This window comes from Salvelinus fontinalis, chromosome 12 (assembly GCF_029448725.1).
Source record: "Salvelinus fontinalis isolate EN_2023a chromosome 12, ASM2944872v1, whole genome shotgun sequence".
NCBI classification, from domain to species: domain Eukaryota; kingdom Metazoa; phylum Chordata; class Actinopteri; order Salmoniformes; family Salmonidae; genus Salvelinus; species Salvelinus fontinalis.
In genome coordinates, this window is record NC_074676.1 from 7,032,632 (window position 1) to 7,049,818 (window position 17,187).

At 41.9% G+C, this 17,187-nt stretch overlaps 1 protein-coding gene across 2 annotated transcripts in view; it reads right to left on the bottom strand.

The window, feature by feature from the left end:
• LOC129866710 (alpha-1,3-mannosyl-glycoprotein 4-beta-N-acetylglucosaminyltransferase C-like) overlaps nt 1-17,187 on the bottom strand; it is a 215,563-nt gene that overhangs the window by 111,954 nt on the left and 86,422 nt on the right. For both annotated transcript variants that reach the window (XM_055939540.1, XM_055939541.1), the window contains one exon: nt 3,571-3,655. The gene's annotated coding sequence lies outside the window, so the exon portion shown is untranslated. The remainder of the gene's footprint in view (nt 1-3,570; nt 3,656-17,187) is intronic.

Sequence of the window (17,187 nt, forward strand, 5' to 3'; positions counted from 1 at the left end):
GGTCTCCTCCCTTAGACGATCATTACACCGGATTCGATTCCAGATGGGTCACAAATGGCTGTGACCGGGAGTCCCATAGGGCGGCGCACAATTGTTCCAGAGTTGTCCAGGTTAGGGGAGGGTTTGGCCCTTTACTTGGCTCATCACGCTCTAGCGACTCCTTGTGGCGGGCCTGGGCAACTGCAAGCTGACTACAGTTGTCAGTTGAACTGTTTCCGCCGACACATTGGTGCAGCTGGCGGGTGTTAAGGAGCGTGGTTTAAGGGCGGGTCATGTTTCGGAGGACGCATGACTTGACCTTCGCCTCTCCCGAGCCCGTTGGGGAGTTGCAGCGATGAGACAAGATCGTAATTGAAAAAGTGGGTAAAATAAAACTTTTTAAAACATGTTCTTCTGTGGGAATTTCAGTACTTCAGCGTAATGTTTTCTGCAGGTTTCTTCATGGTTCTATTTTAAAGTCATGTTCTCAGAACATTAAGAAAACTTTCCATAAAAACCACAAGAAAACATTACTAATGTTTCCTTAACATTCTAAGAATGTTATTTAAAAACATCAGGAACATGTCATGTTTTGCTCTTTCCATGACATAGACTGACCAGGTGAACGCTATGACCCCTGATTGATAAATCCACTTCAACCAGTGTAGATGCCGTTGAACAGAGTATGGTAGTAGGTGCCAGGCAAACCGGTTTGAGTGTGTCAAGAACTGCGACGCAGCTGGGTTTTTCACGCTGAACAGTTTCCCTTGTGTATCAAGAATGGTCCACCACCCAAAGGACATCCAGCCAATGGCAGACTAATAGGGAACGTGAGCTGGGTTTAGACCATCGTGAGACAGGTTAGTTTTACCCTACTGATGATGTGTTGTTGCAATAGTAAAATGGGTCATTGATAAAAGAGGACAAAGGAGGCTGACACGAATTGTGCAAAGCAACAGACGGGCTACAGTTAGTCAACTGACAGCTCAGTACACCATTAGTTCCCAAAGACACATAAAATGATGCACAACTCGTTGTACCTTGACACGAATGGGGTGTGGCAGCCGACGACCTTACAGAGTTCCACTTCTTTCAGCAATAAACAAGAAACGGTGGTTGCAGTGGGCTAAGGAACAAAAACACTGGACACTGGAGAATTGGAAAAATATTGCCTGGTCTGATGAATCCCGGTTCCTGCTGTTTAAAGCTGATGGGAGGACTAGGGTATGGAGAAAACCACGAGTACATGCATCCATCATGATGCGTGTCAACATTGCAGGTGTGGGGTGTGTGGTGTGTTTTGATCGCACACATGGGGCCATTGATAAAAGGTGAGCAACACTTGAATGCAACAGGATATCTGAACATCATTGCCAATTAGGTGCATCCCTTCATGGTAGCAGTGCATCTATCTGTGAATTGACTATTTCAATAGGATAATGCCCCATGCCAAAAGGCTAGGACTGTCCAAGAATGGTTCCACAATCATGACGGCGAATTCAGCTTACTGCAGTGGCCTGCCCAGCCACCAGCTCTCAATCCAATTGAGTATCTGTGGGATGAGATGAAAGTAACTATTCGGAGTAGAGATCCACTACCAGCCAACTTGACAACTGTGGGACACCTTGTAGAGTCAATACCCTAACGCATTGAGGCTGTTCGGAGGGCAAAAGGGTGTGCAACTCAATATTAGGAAGGTGTTCCTAATGTTTTGTGCATTCAGTGTCAACAAAACTCTTTCTATCCGCTATTTTGTTAAGTGTGTTCAGGTGTGTTGGCCGAGCCCACTAATTGAGTGCTTGTTTCCTTTGAAATGGGGTTTGTTTGAATGTTTGAAAATGACACAGCTTGTGTAAGCTAAAAAAAACATGGCATGCTCTCTCCACAATGTTGTGAAGTGTACCAGTCCCTCCTGCAGCAAAGCACCCCCACAACATGATGCTGCCACCCCCGTGCTTCACGGTTGGGATGGTGTTCTTTGGATTGCAAGCCTCCCCCTTTTTCCTCCAAACATAACGATGGTCATTATGGCCAAAAAGTTCATTTTTTGTTTCATCAGACCAGAAGACATTTCTCCAAAAAGTACGATCTTTTTGGAAATGTGCAGTTGCAAACCGTAGTCTGGCTTTTTTTTATGCCAGTTTTGGAGCAGCGGCTTCTTCCTTGCTGAGTGGCCTTTCAGGTTATGTCGATATAGGACTCGTTTTACTGTGGATATAGATACCTTTGCACCTGTTATCTCCAGCATCTTCACAAGGTCCTTTGCTGTTCTTCTGGGATTGATTTGCACTTTTCGCACTAAAGTACGTTCATCTCTAGGAGACAGAATGTGTCTCCTTCCTGAGAGGTATGACGGCATCGTGGTCCCATGGTGTTCATACTTGCGTACTATTGTTTGTACAGATGAACGTGGTACCTTCAGCCATTTGGAAATTGCTCCCAAGGATGAACCAGACTTGTGGAGGTCTACAATTTTCTTTCTGAGGTCTTGGCTGATTTCTTTTGATCTTCCCATGATGTCAAGCAAAGAGGCACTTAGTTTGAAGGTAGTCCTTGAAATACATCCACAGGTACACCTCCAATTGACTCAAATAATGTCAATCAGAAGCTTCTAAAGCCAAGACGTAATTTTCTTGAATTTTCCTAGCTGTTTAAAGGCTCAGTCAACTTAGTGTATGTAAACTTCTGACCCACTGGAATTGTGATACAGTGAAATAATCTCCCTGTAAAACAATTGTTGGAAAAATTAGTAGATGTCCTAACCGACTTGCCAAAACTATAGTTTGTTAATAAGAAATTTGTGGAGTGGTTGAAAAACGAGTTTTAATGACTCCAACCTAAGTGCATGAAAACCTACGACGTCAACTGTATGTGCTTCACCCAAACTAAGCTAGCAGTGTTATTAAAAGTGTTAGTGAAACATTCAGTGAACGTTTTTTAAGGAAGTTATTCAAAAACATCCAAATAATCTTTAGAGTTTGTTCAAAATATTCACAACATTTACTGAATGTTCTCGGAATATTCTTTAATTACCTTTTAAAAAACCTATAATTTCCATTCTCAGAATGTCCATAAAACCTCTCAGGATAACTCAGGGAACCATGATAAAAGGATCTCCCAGCAACCTAAACATTAAATTCCATTCTCAGAACGTTTAAAAAACATTCCGTTTTACCGGTTAGGAAACGTATGGCTTCGTTCCCACAACTTTCAAGTAACTAAATGTGCTAACTGGGATGTGCCTTCTGACAGGTGTCAAGGTAAAGTGTTACATATCTTACAGGAAACATTAATTCTCATGGAACTTCTAGCTGTTTCCTCTACCATGAGCCACTACACATGGCTGATCATAATGTGATCATAGTAGCAAGGGAGATCCTACTGTCTCCCAGTCAGCAATTTCCTTACATTACAGGAAATTCTCTGTTTCCTATTAGTTGTATATTGTCTGTTAAATTAGGTGATTTAGAGATGTTAATGCAGTATTGATCAACATATATAGATGAAAACCTACAGTACATTTAATGAACCACATTATGGAGACAAGGGATGGGGGTCTTGAAGATAGTAAATCCATTCTAATGCACTTACTTCTACTGCTTATCCTATAGGCCATTATCTGAGGGCTCTCTCCTCGCTCTCACAGATCAAAGTGGCAGGGCTGGTCAGGGCCGGGCTGGAAAATGGAAAAAAAACATTAGGCTGTTAAATCAGTGTAGTAAGAAAAGCCACACAGACTCAGTAAACACACAGTAAAACACTAGTACGTGGTGGTTGTCGTGGATCCACTGTCTCCAAACGTGGACACAGAGCTCATGGCCGGAGGGAGAAACACTAACTAGCAATCCCTTGCCTTTAGTGTGTTTGTAATTTTGGGGGCTCAAAGTTGGTCGCCATGATAGATCTCTCTGTGCTTTAGCTCAGTGAGAAACTTAACCGCTGGTTATTATACCATACCGTAATAACACAGGCAGAAAGAGTCAGGCTATACATGCTCAAGAAAATGATGATCCTCTTTGTGAAATACAACTAAGTGCATGCCGACACTCTTAGAATAAAAGGTGCTATCTAGAACCCCATAGGAGAACCCTTTGATGAACCCTTTCCATGGAGGGAACCAAAAAGGGTTCTAATTGGAACCAAGAAAGGGTTCTCCTTTTGGACCCTGGAGTGTATACTAGGGTTGAATATTTCCCCAGTATTTTACAAATGTTCCATCCCGAGAATAAATCACTTTTCTCCCGAGATACCTGGTATTTCAAAGCATTATAAAGCATCTACAGTTGAAGTCGGAAGTTTACATACACTTCGTTTGGAGTCATTAAAACTCGTTTTTCAACCATTCCACATATTTCTTGTTAACAAACTATAGTTTTGGCAAGTTGGTTAGGACATCTACTTTGTGCATGATACAAGTAATTTTTCCAACAATTGTTTACAGACAGATTATTTCCCTTATAATTCACTGTATCCCAATTCCAGTGGGTCAGACGTTTACATACACTAAGATGACGTGCATTTAAACAGCTTGGAAAATTCCAGAAAATTATGTCATTGCTTTAGAAGCTTCTGATAGGCTAATGGACATAAGTTGAGTCAATTGGAGGTGTACATGTGAATGTACACTGCTCAAAAAAATAAAGGGAACACTTAAACAACACAATGTAACTCCAAGTCAATCACACTTCTGTGAAATCAAACTGTCCACTTAGGAAGCAACACTGATTGACAATAAATTTCACATGCTGTTGTGCAAATGGAATAGACAAAAGGTGGAAATTATAGGCAATTTGCAAGACACCCCCCAGAACAGGAGTGATTCTGCAGGTGGTGACCACAGACCACTTCTCAGTTCCTATGCTTCCTGGCTGATGTTTTGGTCACTTTTGAATGCTGGCGGTGCTCTCACTCTAGTGGTAGCATGAGACGGAGTCTACAACCCACACAAGTGGCTCAGGTAGTGCAGTTCATCCAGGATGGCACATCAATGCAAACTGTGGCAAAAAGGTTTGCTGTGTCTGTCAGCGTAGTGTCCAGAGCATGCAGGCGCTACCAGGAGACAGGCCAGTACATCAGGAGACGTGGAGGAGGCCGTAAGAGGGCAACAACCCAGCAGCAGGACCGCTACCTCCGCCTTTGTGCAAGGAGGTGCACTGCCAGAGCCCTGAAAAATGACCTCCAGCAGGCCACCCTTTGCTGTTTCCATTGATCATCCTTGAGAAGTTTCTACAACTTGATTGGAGTCCACCTGCGGTAAATTCAATTGATTGTACATGATTTGGAAAGGTACACACCTGTCTATATAAGGTCCCACAGTTGACAGTGTATGTCAGAGCAAAAACCAAGCCATGAGGTCGACGGAATTGTCCGTAGAGCCCCCGAGACTGGAATGTGTCAAGGCACAGATCTGGAGAAGGATACCAAAAAATGGCTGCAGAATTGAAGGTCCCCAAGAACACAGTGGCCTCCATCAATCTTAAATGGAAGAAGTTTGGAACCACCAAGACTCTTCCTAGAGCTGGCCGCCCGGCCAAACTGTGGAGAAAAGCCTTGGTCAAGGCGGTGACCAAGAACCCGATGTTCACTCTGACAGAGCTGGGAGAACCTCCCAGAAGGACAACAATCTCTGCAGCACTCCTCTTATGGTAGAGTGGCCAGATGGAAGCCACTCCTCAGTGAAAGGCACTTGACACCCTGCTTGGAGTTTGCAAAAAAGGCACCTCAGGATCTCAGATGGGGCGAAGGTTCACCATGCAACAGGACAACAACCCTCAGCACACAACCAAGACAACCCAGGAGTGGCTTTGGGACAAGTCTCTTAATGTCCTTGAGTGACTTATCCAAAACCCGGACTTGAACCCGAACGAACATCTCGAGACCTGAAAATAGCTGTGCAGCGACACTCCCCATCCTATCTAACAGAGCTTGAGAGGATCTGCAGAGAAGAATGGGAGAAACTCCCCAAATATAGGTGTGGCAAGCTTGTAGCGTAATCTCCAAGAAGACTCGAGGCTGTAATCACAGTCAAAAGCGCTGAGTAAAGGGTCTGAATACTTATGTCCACTTTTTTTTTTACATTAGCAACTAATAAAACATTTTTAGAAAATTGTTTTGCTTTTTCATTATGGAGTATTGTGTGTAGATTGATGAGGGCAAAAAAAAAATATATATATTTTTAGAATAAGGCTGTAACGTAACAAAATATGGAAAAAGTCAAGGGGTCTGAATACTTTTCAAATGCACTGTACACTACCTTTTTAAAGGTTTGGGCTCACTTAGACATTTTTGCCCATTTAAAAGGTCATCAAATTGATCAGAAATACAGTGTAGACATTGTTAATGTTGTAAATGCCTATTGTAGCTGGAAACGGCAGATGTTCTATGGGTTATCTACATCGGCGTACAGAGGCCCATTATTAGCAACCATCACTCCTGTGTTCCAATGGCATATTGTGTTAGCTAATCCAAGTATATCATTTTAAAAGGCTAATTGATCATTAGAAAATCATTTTGCAATTATGTTAGCACAGCTGAAAACTGTTGTGCTGATTAAAGAAGAAATACAACTGGCCTTCTTCAGACTAGTTGAGTATCTGGAGCATCAGCATTTGTTGGTTCGATTACAGACTCAAAATGGCTAGAAACAAAGGACTTTCTTCTGAAACTCGTCAGTCTATTCTTGTTCTGACAAATTAATGCTATTCCATGCGAGGAATTGCCAAGAAACTGAAGATCCCGTACAACGTTATGTACTACTCCCTTCACAGAACAATGCAAACTGGCTCTAACCAGAATAGAAAGAGAAGTGGGAGGCCCCGGTGCACAACTGAGCAAGAGGACAAGTACATTAGAGTGTCTAGTTTGAGAAACAGACGCCTCACAAGTCCTCAACTGGCAGCTTCATTAAATAGTACCCTCAAAACACCAGTCTCGACGTCAACAGTGAAGAGGCGACTCCGGGATGCTGGCCTTCTAGGCAGAGTTCCTCTGTCCAGTGTGTGTGCGCCCATCTTAATCTTTTCTTTTTATTGGACCGTCTGAGATATGGCTTTTTCTTTGCAACTCTGCCCTAGCATGCCAGCATCACGGAGTCGGCTCTTCACTGTTGACGTTGAGACTGGGGTCAACGTCAACAGGATTATCTATTTTGGATGCAATTTGAATGGAATTGGTGGAGAGAGAGAAAGACTGCAAGAGAGTGCTCGTGATTTCAAGCAATGAGATTCGAGTGACAGGCTGTGGAAAAACTCTGCAGCTGCAATTAAAAATATCATTATTACAATTAAAAAACAAGGTGACCCCCACGAAAGCCAGATGGAGATGGGTAAATTAGATGCACATTCTGTTTTTATATTACTCTAGAATAGGCCATACTGCAGCAAATGTAGGCCTACCTGTCACAAGAACAAAAGTTACCATGATGAGATACGTCTACATACATTGTCAACTGCGCTCCATACTGAGATGGGCTGTCTGTCCCCACCCTGAGCATTGATTAATCATGCAGAAGCCGTACAGAAGCCAGACATTGCATATCATTTAACAGTTAAATTTCACGCCATGCTGAACATATAAATAATGTGTTATAATTTACTGGTTTATCGCAGTTATTTATCCTCGGAAAAGGGAGTGGTTTCGAGGAGGTAAATCCCAGTAACAAAGCCATTCCTTGTTTAACACAGCAGCCACATATCAGGTAGGCCTATATGCACGTGTAAAAAAAAAAAAATTGGGTAACTATAATTTTATAATTTATTCACTTTTATTCCATGATATTGTTGTTACGAAATACACTGAACAAAAATACAAACGCAACATGCAAAGTGTTGGTCCTGAGCTGAAATAAAAGATCCCCAAAAATGTCCATTCGCACAAAAAGCTTATTTCGTTCAGATTTTGCACCCAAATTTCTTTACATTCTTCTTTGTGAGCAGTTCTTCTATGCCACTATAATCCATCTACCTAACAAGTGTGGCATTTCAAGGAGCTGATTAAACGGCATTATCATTACACAGGTGCAACTTGTGCTTGGGACAATAAAAGACCACTCCAAAATGTGCAGTTTTGTCACACAATGCAATGCCCCATATTTCTCAAGTTTTGTGTACAATTGGCATGCTGACAGCATGAATGTCGACCAGAGCTGTTGCCAGAGAATGCAATGTTCATTTCTCTACCATAATCCGCCTCAGACGTCGTTGTAGAGAATTTGGCAGTACGTCCATTCGGCCTCACAACTGCAGACTACATGTAGCCATGCCAGACCAGGACCTCCATATCCGGCTTCTTCACCTGCGGGATCATCTGAGAAGGACAGCTGGTTTGCCCAACCAAAGAATTTCTGTACAAACTGTCAGAAACCATCTCAAGGAAACACATCTGCGTTCACATCATCCTTAACAGGGTCTTGACCTGACTGCAATTCGGTGTCGTAAACGACTTCATTGTGCAAATGCTCAACCTTCGATGGTCACTGGCACGCTGGAGATGTGTGCTCTTCCCGGATGAATCCTGGTTTCAACTGTACCGGGCAGATGACAGACAGTGTGTATGGTGTCGTGTGGGCGATGTCAACATTGTGAACAATGTTGCTTGTGGGGTTATGATATGGTCAGGCATACACTACAGACAATGAACACAACTGCATTTAATTGATGGCAATGCACAGAGATACCGTCATGAGAACCTGAGGTCCATTGTCGTACCATTCATCCGCCGCCATCATCTCATGTTTCAGCATGATAATGCAGGGCCCCATGTTGAAAGGATCTGTACACAATTCCTGGAAGCTGAAAATGGCCCAGTTCTTCTATGGCCTGCATACTCACCATACATTGAGCTAGTTTGGGATGCTCTGGATCGACGTCTACGACAGCATGTTACAGTTCCTGCCAATATACAGCAACTTTGCACATCCATTGAAGAGTGGTACAACATTCCACAGGCCACAATCACACCAGATACTGACTGGTCTTCTGATCCATACCCCATTTTTTTTAAGGTATCTGTGACCAACAGATGCATTTCTGTATTCCCGGTCATGTGAAATCCATAGATTAGGGCCTAGTTAATTCATTTAAATGGACTGATTTCCTTGTATGAACTGTCCCTCAGTAGTCTTTGAAATTGTTACATGTTGCTTTATATTTTTGTTCAGTGTAGATGTGTGTTGACTTTGATTAGGGCATGGGAATATAAGAGCATCTGCTAGCTAAATTAACAAACTAGGCATGCATAGCTCACAACATGATCGTCAAACCAAAGACCGGCCAAAGTCGTGTTTCTAAAAGGAAAGTCAAAGGCACTGTAGAATGACTGTGTAGCCTAATAATGCATTTTTTGTTTTTCATGATTATTTAAATCGAAGCAATTTTTTTAAATGTATTACATTTTATACAGCCAAAATGCTAAATGTATAGGCATGTTGTTGAAGTGCTGTTGTTCATGTGTTGTTGAAATGCTGAGTGCTTCTGCTATCCTGTAGCTTGTCACAAATGCTTCACAATTAATTTCTTAAATGGAAAGCTATAGCCTTGAAATAATAATAATGCAGCCTAAATCATTCATTTTTGTTCCTTCTTAGGCTACTTGGCTTGCTCCCGACTGATTTAGTTAGTACGTTATTTAAAGTCTGTTGCGGCACTCCCTAACTTTTTATAAATTGATAATTACACAGGACTGTGTGGTAAAAATGGATAATGTATTCTCATAAATTCTAAATAAACGATATTTAGGCCTAATTAACACAAACATTCCATGAAAACAATAGAATGACAAACTAAATAAATACGTAGGCTATAGCAGCCTATAGGTAGGTCGCTGTTACGTTCCCCAGTTTCTGTGTTCTGTTTTGTATTTGAGTGTGTGTTTCAGGAGATGGCTTCCTGAAGTACTCCCCAACCAGCTGATTGGTCAACCCCAGGCTAATTGGTGATTGGAGCTGACCCCGCCCCCTCGTCAAGAAGCAGCTGACTCTAATCACCATTGCCACCTGAAGATTAAAGCCAGTGTTCTGCCCAGGAGGGGGTAGAGAGTAGAGAGAGGAGAGAGATGAGATAAGGAGTAGAGATTTGGAGATTGAGAGAGAGAAAAATTAGATTGTGATATAGTGTGGGTTGTGTATCAGAAAGTGTGGTATGTACTGTTGTTGTTGGTAGCAGTTTTTCTATGTCCTGTGTTTGAGTGTTTGTGAAAGCATTAATAATTACTCTGTTTCATTTGTTCCCAGGGGGGAAGGAGAAGGCACTTTGGGAGTGCTTAGGCAAGAGGCCCGAGGGCATACATATACCCGTAGTATATTTACTGTCTAGGCACACTAGGTAAGACCTGGGCGGACCACCCCCTGTATTTTGGTTAGGGCACCAGGCGGTGTTAAGTTAGGTAAGTTAAGTGGGTAGGCAGGTTAGATAGGAGAGGGGGAACTTTGATATTTACTTTCTTTGCTTTGGTTCCGTCCAGCCCCTTTTCCCCATATTACCGTGTAAGAAAATAAATCCAAGTAAACGGTAAAATCTGCTTTTGTGTCATCCTTACTCGCACCTACGGTCCATACCTCTTGCACTTCAGAGAGTTGAGTTGTAGCAGGGAGTTGCGTTCCCTCTTCTCAGAGGCGTGCGTAACAGTCGCCTAAATGGTGGTTTCTTCCCTTTATTATTTCTCTATGGCGGTGGCACAAATGATGAACTGTAGGCATGTGTGCAGAAGCCCGTCGGTCGGAGGAGTGACCACTTTGAGCAGGCCAAATCCGAACATAACAAGAACAGCCACAGACAGAAAACTCTACCAGGGGTTGCTAAAACGGCGGTCCTCAAAATAGTCTTGTATGACGCAATTGAACCCTACTGTCCGAGTGCAGAAACGTACCCCCTCTATTGCATATGCAGACAAACTGACCCATGAACCTTATCACATCAACGAGATCTAGGATCCAAATTCACAGCCTGTTTGCCATGACGTTCCCAAAACCCGACGGACCGCCTTGCACAGTGGAACCCAGAAACATATGTGACCACTGCTGTCCTTTCAGCATCACGATTCGAAGGGCGCTCAAATCGCCCAAAAAATAATTACCTCATCAAGATGTTGCCTACATCTAATAGTCCTACTCATCACTTAATATTATTATTATTACAAACAGAAGGCTATATCTTCTCTCAATGATGCTCGTTTAGTAAAGTTAGATCAAATCTGAATCAATGTCTCGCAAGATCACAATGATTCATTATTATTTTACATAGCATATCCGAATATAATAGCATATAAGTCTACTGTAGCATAGCAGGCCTATAATATGTTACACCAAAAAAACTTTCTCAGCTTAATAGCGAAATATTTTCCTCAAACTCAACAGCATGCTAAGCTTTGATTGAAACAAAATCGGCCTACAAAAAATGCAGATAGTTTGTTAAACACCATCTGCCTTGATTTGCTCACTAAACAGGCATTTAAGAAGATCTAAATGCATATTCCCATTAAACCGATTGAGATCAAATGATTGGCATTCAGTTTGGACATTTCACAGATTAAATGTGAAGAATTATCATTCACGATTGATACTGAAGCCATAAAATTACATATGCTTACCTTGGTGTTTGAGGGTATTAAAAATATACAATTTTCTTGAGTGGGCATATAGGCAGAAGCTACAATTGGAGGATGCATTTTATGCACCTATTCAATAATGCTATTCAATCTGTCGGTACAAACTTTGATTGAGAAATTATGATATAATTTATGACTGACCAGTCTTTAGCTAGCGAGCCAGCCAGCTAACTTTACCTAGCCAGCTAACAGTACGCTTTAACTTGCAATGAAAACAACTTTCTGACAAAATTAGAAATGTAAAATATCTGAAAATGGTTGCCCTTAGTTTGAAGATATAATCTGGAGACAGGTGTTTTATACAACAGTCTTCTGTGTTCTCTTTCCGACTCCCTCTACATATTTGCAATCAAATGGCAGAATTTTCTCCACCTTAGATATCATACTCTGCTTCCACCGGGAATTCCACTGATTTCAAAATACATTCCTCCAGAAAGCAGAGCATTAACTTCTGCAGTTTTTCATAATATAGTTCAAAAAAATCTGCGTTAGAAAGGATTACCTACGCATACTGAGCAGCTCATATTATAAACAGAAGCGTCATCTCTCGGCATGTCCAGCCCATCCATTATCTCAGCCAATCAAAGCTAGCGGGAAGGTTCCTGGCTTTTTCCGTGGCTAAACCAACTAGGCTCGTAATTGAATTTTTTTATTCGTATTTACAGATGTCATACACATGATTTGTATTTTTTTTAAATGGTACTGTTACCCCTTTTTCTCGTGATATCCAATTGGTAGTTACAGTCTTGTCCCATCGCTGCAACTCCCCTATGGACTCGGGAGAGTCGAAGGTTGAGAGCCATGAGTCCTCTTGAACATGACTGCTTCTTGACACACTGCACTGTTTCTTGACACACTGCTCACTTGACCCGGAAGCCAGCCTAAACCTGGCTTTCCCTAACCCGGACGACGCTGAGCCAATTGTGCACCGCCTCATGGGTCTCCGAGTCACGGCCAGCTGTGACACAGCCTGGGATCGAATTCGGGGCTGTAGTGACGCCTCAAGCACTGCAATGCATTGCCTTAGACCGCTGCGCCACTCAGGAGGCCCTTATAAGTTTGTTACTAAGGCATATGAATGTTCACATGTTCCAGAAGGCATTTCTTCCCCAAAACACAAATTTTGATACAAAATAAATGGTTACATTCAAATACCTCTGTGAAGTTGTGACGCACAACATACACCTAGTTTCCTGAAACGAGTGACATTTAATGATTTTTTTGCGCCCAAAAATTACTCCGGTCCTCCTTCTCATCTTCATGCTCTCCTCTCAAACTGAACAGGACATCAGTAGACAAAGTCTGCACGCACAGATAATGCATTTTTTAACAAATTGACTCGCCTCCTGAAATGCCACCGTACACAGCACAGTCATTGGTTAGGCAGCACTAAACGGTTTACACCACCAAGAGCAGGGCAGGCCGGGGGCAATGCCTATCCATTCCAGTGTGTAATGCAGTGTAGCCTAGTTTTATATACACCATCCCAGCAGCGCAAAACTCGGGGAAAAAGTACATTTTCTTAGAAAAATAACTTTGCCCTGTGCTTCTCCGAGCATGCTCTTCGTATAGCCTAGGCCAGGGCTCTCCAACCTTGTTCCTGGAGAGCTACCATACTGTAGGTTTTCACTCCAACCCTAATCTAGCACACCTGATTTGAATAATTACCTTGTTGATAAACTGAACCAGGTTAGTTACAACTGGGGTTGGAGTGAAAACATACAGGAAGGTAGCTCTCCAGGAACAGGGTTAGACACCACTGCCCTAGGCCCCTCAAACTCAACTCTGGACCTCAAAGCCAGTTCCACTGCATTTTTTTTCATTCTTCCACTCTAATCAGGGACTGATTTAGACCTGGGATACCAGATGTGTGCAATTAATTATCAGCTAGAACAGAAAAACAGCAGGCTCCGGATCTCATAGGGTAAGAGTTGAGTACCCCTGGCCTAGACCTATAGCCTATAGCACGTGTCAAACTCACTCCACGGAGGGCAGAGTGTCTGCGGGTTTTCGCTCCGCCCTTGTACTTGATTGATTAATTAAGGTCACTAATTAGTAAGGAACTCTCCACACCTGGTTGTCTAGGGCTTAATTGAAACCCCTTGCCTTTTGGTTATGCTATTGATAATTTTATTGCGACCACTCTAGGCGCACTTGATACTGCGCGCCCAGCAGAGAATCAGGAATGATGGGCATCATCAGGCACACATGAGTAGCTATAATAAGAAACTCGTTTTCACACCCTGAGCAATATGACATTTAATTGATTACAAATTACATGACAAAAAAAATTCAATACTAAGCCCTCCCCCTGACTGAAATTGAAAAAGCATGACCATCCCTAATTTTCCTCTGGATAAATAATGTGAACATTTCTATTTCTCCCGGAGGAGAGATATATTTCCCACTTTCAATATACAGGGCCAGTGAGCAATAGAGCATATACACAGGCCTTTAACTATCCATTTCAGTTTAGCTTGTGTTTATCTATTTTACTTTAATCCCTCCCCCATCCTCTATCCTGGTTTACATTGTGAGCAGGTGGAGAAAGGTTGGTGTTTCTACCATGGGAGCTGCCATCCATCCATCCATCCACCCACACACACACACACACACACACACACACACACACACACACACACACACACAACACATACGTACGCACATAAACTGGAGAAATGAGAAACTGCGACTCCGATGGCAGAGGGACTCAATTGAATTGCCCTGACATTTCGACACGTGTAAAACTCACGTTAAAATCTCTAAACAACAACCCCAAAAAGTTATGCAGTTATTAAAGTTATTATGAAGCTATTACAGTTATTATGAAGCTATTACAGTTATTATGAAGCTATTACAGTTATTATGAAGTTATTACAGTTATTATGAAGCTATTACAGTTATTATGAAGTTATTACAGTTATGATGCTTTTTAGTGTATATGCATTACTGTAAGATTTGATAAAAATGTCAATGTTTTATAGTTTTTGTTAGTCATACTGCACAATTTACCACTTTCAATCAAATTGTTTAAGTTTCTATATTGCCCTAGTCTACACAGTAAAGTAAATTTCAGCTCCCAGGGAGCAATGGTGGCTGGCTAATGAGGTCAGGAAATTAGACTAAATACACTGAGTGTATAAAACATTAAGAACACTTGCTCTTTCCACGACATAGACTGACCAGGTGAATCCAGGTGAAAGCTACAGTATGATCCCTTATTGATGTCCCTTGTTAAATCCACTTCAATCACTGTAGATGAAGGGGAGGAGACAGGTTAAAACCTCTTAGATGTAAGGTCCCCTTTTTAGGGGAACTGCGTGGTTCTGGTTACCGGTTCCGACCACCAATTTCCCTTATAAATCGATCTGTGGAAGACATAGATCAAAATGGCATGTATTGAGCGATAGCCCTGGTTCACATGAACACAGTAGTATCTGAGCATGTGTGAGGTAGGATGTGAAATCTGAAACCACTTGAAGCTGGGATGTCCCGCCTACAATTTAATTCGCTCTTCTGACTGTCCATCAACTGCTGGCTGAACCCTACATCACAGCCACAGACAAAGCACATGCCTGCAATCGTTACATCCTAGCGCAACGGGAGATTCAGAGATCGTGTTCAAGGAGCCAAGCTAAAGCTCTGTGAGACATTCACAGGAATGGGGGCAGACGTTCGGATCAAGAGAGACCTTTAGAAAATATGTATTTTACAGTTGTGAGGAAGGTGAAATCTTATAATAAGTAATTTTATAATTGTATATTTAAAAAGCATATAAGTAATTTCAAGCATTATTAATACAGTTTTGTTGATTAGGAAATACATCATATAAAATATTTCCTTTAAAAAAATGTATCAAATTTGTACCTCAGCAATTTATAATTATTTTTACCAAAAAGCTGATATTTTAACCTTTCTTTGAGTATGAAGCATTACTAGTTATTGTTTATGGACCCTCATGATATATAATTTACTTTATTATGTAGATTACATTTTCGATTGCATTTAGTTACATTTAACTGCTTAAAGAAGGATTTTTATGCCTTGAGACAATTGAGACATGGATTAGGTATGTGTGCCATTCAGAGGGTGAAGATTTGCTATTAGAATAACAATTCCATGCAAATGTTGTGTAAAATATACAAAATAAAAATAAAAACGCAACAATTTCAAAGGATCTCGTCACGGTATCTCTGTGCATTCAAATGACCATTTACAAAATGCAATTGTGGTAGTTGTCCATAGCTTATGTCTGCCATACCGTAACCCCACCGCCATCTTGGGGCACTCTGTTCACAACGCTGACATCAGCAAACTCCTCACCCACACGATGCCTGCGGTTGTGAGTCCGGTTGGAAGTACCACTAAAATTACGTTGGAGAATGCTTATGGAAGAGAAATTAACATTAAATTCTCTGGCAACAGCTCTGGTGGACATTCCTGCAGTCAGCATGCCAATTGCACGATCCCTCAAAATTTGAGACATCTGTGACATTGTGTTGTGTGACAAAACTGTACATTTTAGAGTGGCCTTGTCCCCAGCACAAGGTGCACCTGTGTAAGGATCAAGCCGTTTAATCAGCTTCTTGATTTGCCACACCTGTCAGGTGGATGGATCATTTTGGCAAAGGAGTAATGCTCACTAACAGGTATGTAAGCGCATTTGTGCACAACATTTTAGAAAAATAAGCTTTTTGTGCTTATGGAACATTTCTGGGATCTTTTATTTCAGCTCATGAAACATGGGACCACCACTTTACATGTTGCGTTCATATTTTTGTTCAGTGTAGTTTGTTATGTCGTTTTGGAGCTAAATTATTAATTTAATACATTACATTAGCTGAAATCAAAAATAAATCACAGGTCTAATTAATGTCATTTGACCCAATATTATGGCTATAGATGAGCAAAGTACATTTTTCCTCAAGAAAGTAGCTATAAGCAAAGTCAGAGCAATAAGAGGGAAAAGAGTCAAGTGTGAGTATTACTTCATGAAAGGGGTTCCACACTAGGCGGGCTGCTGCGTACTGGATAAGTTGCAGGGGTTTAATTGCACAAGCGGGGAGCACAATCAACAGCGAGTTGCAGTAGTCCAGAAAGGAGATGACAAGTGCCTGGATTAGGACATCCGCCACTTCCTGTGTGAGGTAGGGTTGTACTCTATGGATGTTGTAGAGCATGAACCTGAGGGAGCGAGTCACCTGTTCTAAAAGCGTCTGGTTTTGGTCTGCGTCAGCTCACTGCATGGTCAAAACTGCAGTGCATTTTCCGGTCTGTGGAGAAGGTAATCGGCTGTCACCTGCCCTCCAACAAGAACCTGTATGCCTCCAGGAGAAGGAAGCGTGCAGGTAAGATCAACACTGACCCTTCCCACCCCGGACACCCCATTTTTTAAGCACTCCCCTCTGGCAGATGGTTTAGGTCAACCATGACCATAACCACCTGCCACCTGAACAGTTTCTTCCCCCATTCTTACCCCATGCTGTGGCCCTCATCAACTGACCACTGGGCTAATAGGAATTAATTGACTTTTAACTGAGCTGATTATTGCACCTTGTCATCAATGACCTCTAATACAAATGTGCACTATACTGCATTTGCACAACA